The sequence below is a fragment of the Arachis hypogaea genome, chromosome 4 (genome assembly GCF_003086295.3).
Source record: "Arachis hypogaea cultivar Tifrunner chromosome 4, arahy.Tifrunner.gnm2.J5K5, whole genome shotgun sequence".
Lineage (NCBI taxonomy): Eukaryota > Viridiplantae > Streptophyta > Magnoliopsida > Fabales > Fabaceae > Arachis > Arachis hypogaea.
The window spans coordinates 93,428,159-93,431,153 of NC_092039.1; the positions used below are offsets into that span (position 1 = coordinate 93,428,159).

The 2,995-nt window shown below is 39.0% G+C and overlaps 1 non-coding gene across 1 annotated transcript; it reads left to right on the top strand.

Moving 5' to 3' along the window:
• The first annotated feature begins 1,398 nt into the window (after positions 1-1,398).
• LOC112798612 (small nucleolar RNA R71) lies at positions 1,399-1,506 on the top strand. The gene has a single exon (XR_003200217.1). It is a non-coding gene; the product is annotated as a small nucleolar RNA R71 (small nucleolar RNA).
• The last annotated feature ends 1,489 nt before the right edge of the window (positions 1,507-2,995 follow it).

Below are 2,995 nucleotides of genomic sequence, written 5' to 3' on the forward strand. Positions count from 1 at the left end.
TTGTTATGCTATCTTAGATCATTGGGAGGCTGGCCTCATGGCCATGCCTAGACCTTGTTCTTATGTATTTTCAACAGTGGAGTTTCTACACACCATAGATTAAGGTGTGGAGCTCTGTTGTACCTCGAGTATTAATGCAATTAGTATTGTTCTTCCATTCAATTCCGCTTGTTCTTGTTCTAAGATATCACTTGTTCTTCAACTTGATGAATGTGATGATCCGTGACACTCATCATCATTCTCACCTATGAACGTGTGACTGACAACCACCTCCGTTCTACCTTCGATTGGGTGAATATCTCTTGGATTCCTGATTGCACGATGCATGGTTGATCGCCTGACAACTGAGTGCTCGCCTGACAACCGAGCCAACCATTCCGTGAGATCAGAGTCTTCCTGGTATAGGCTAGAACTGATGGCGGCATTCAAGAGAATCCGGAAGGTCTAACCTTGTCTGTGGTATTCTGAGTAGGATTCAATGATTGAATGGATGTGACGTGCTTCAAACTCCTAGCAGGCGGGGCGTTAGTGACAGACGCAAAAGAATCACTGGATTCTATTCCGGCCTGACCGAGAACCGACAGATGATTAGCCATGCTGTGACAGAGCATAGGAACATTTTCACTGAGAGGATGGGAGGTAGCCACTGACAACGGTGAAACCCTTGCATAAGCTTGCCATGGAAAGGAGTAAGAAGGATTGGATGAAGACAGTAGGAAAGCAGAGAGACGGAAGGGAAGGCATCTTCATGCGCTTATCTGAAGTTCCTACCAATGAATTACATAAGTACCTCTATCTTTATCTTTATGTTTTTATGCGTTCATCACCATATCCATTTGAGTTTGCCTGACTAAGATTTACAAGATGACCATAGCTTGCTTCATTCTAACAATCTTCGTGGGATCGACCCTTACTCGCGTAAGGTTTATTACTTGGACGACCCAGTGCACTTGCTGGTTAGTTGTGCGAAGTTGTGTTAATGCCATGGTATTGAACACCAAGTTTTTGGGGTTCATGACCGGGGATTATGAGAGTTGTGAAAAGTATTGTTCACAATTTCGCGCACCATGAAGCTTCCTTAGTACTGCTTGGTGCATTTTGCATTCCAGACAGACTTTGAGAAATCATATTGACTTGCTGGGTCAATATTTTGTTCTGAGCCAATATGGCATTCAGAGTATCAATCTCAAGAACTCCTTTCTTCTGATTTGTCCCATTGTTCACAGGATTCCTTTCAGAAGTGTACATGAATTGATTATTTGCAACCATTTCAATTAGTTCTTGAGCTTCTGTAGGCGTCTTCTTCAGATGAAGAGATCCTCCAGCAGAGCTATTCAAAGACATCTTGGACAGTTCAGACAAACCATCATAGAAAATACCTATGATGCTCCATTCAGAAAGCATATCAGAGGGACACTTTCTGATTAATTGTTTGTATCTTTCCCAAGCTTCATAGAGGGATTCTCCTTCCTTCTGTCTGAAGGTTTGGACTTCCACTCTAAGCTTACTCAATTTTTGAGGTGGAAAGAACTTTGCTAAGAAGGCATTTACTAGCTTTTCCCAAGAGTTTAGGCTTTCTTTAGGTTGTGAGTCCAACCATATTCTAGTTCTGTCTCTTACAGCAAAAGGGAATAGCATAAGTCTGTAGACCTCAGGGTCAACCCCATTAGTCTTAACAGTATCACAGATTTGCAAGAACTCAGCTAAAAACTGATGAGGATCTTCCAATGGAAGTCCATGGAACTTGCAATTCTGTTGCATTAGAGAAACTAATTGAGGCTTAAGCTCAAAGTTGTTTACTCCAATGGCAGGGATAGAGATGCTTCTCCCATAGAAGTCGGGAGTAGGTGCAGTAAAGTCACCCAGCACCTTCCTTGCATTGTTGGCATTGTTGTTATTTTCGGCTGCCATGGTTTCTTCTTCTTTGAAGATTTCTGTTAGGTCCTCTACAGAGAATTGTGCCTTAGCTTCTCTTAGCTTTCCTTCAAGGTCCTTTCAGGTTCAGGGTCAGCCTCAACAAGAATGCTTTTGTCTTTGCTCCTGCTCATATGAAAGAGAAGAGAACAAGAAAATATGGAATCCTCTATGTCACAGTATAGAGATTCCTTGGGGTGTCAGAGGAAAAGAAAAATAGAAGGCAGAAGTAGAGGAATTCGAACTTATCAAGAGAGATGGAGTTCGAATTGTGCATTGAGGTATAGTGTTAGTCCATAAATAGAAAGATGTGAAAAGAGGGGAAGAAATTTTCGAAAATTAAGTAAAAGATTTTGAAAACATTTTGAAAAACACTAATTGATTTTCGAAAACCAAGAGTGAAAGGAAATCAAGTGATTTTTGAAAAAAGATTTTGAAATTAGAAATAAAAAAGATATGATTGAAAACTATTTTGAAAAAGATGTGATTAAAAAGATATGATTGAAAAGTTATGGTTTTAAAAAAAAGATATGATTGAGAAGATATGATTTGAAAAACAATTTAAAAAGATTTGATTGAAAAGATTTGATTTGAAAAAGATTTGATTTTGAAAAATATTGAAAACTTGAAAAAAATTGAATCGAAAACAGAATCTTCCCTCTTGTGCCATCCTGGCGTTAAACGCCCAGAATGGTGCACATTCTGGCATTTAACGCCCAAAGCACTACCCTTTTGGGCGTTAAACGCCCAACCAGGCACCCTGGCTGGCGTTTAAATGCCAGTTTGTCTTCCTTACTGGGCATTTTGAACGCCCAGCTTTTTCTGTGTAATTTCTCTGCTGTATGTTCTGAATCTTCAATTCTTTGTATTATTGACTTGAAAAGACACAAATTAAAAATATTTTTGGATTTTTTTATAATGAGGAATAATCAAAATGCAACTAAAATCAAATAACAACGCATGCAAGACACCAAACTTAACAGTTTGTATACTACTAACACTAACAAAATGAGAATGCACATGAGAAACACAAAACACTCAAGTCAAGAGAATTTAAAGATCAGAGCAATGAAATCATCAA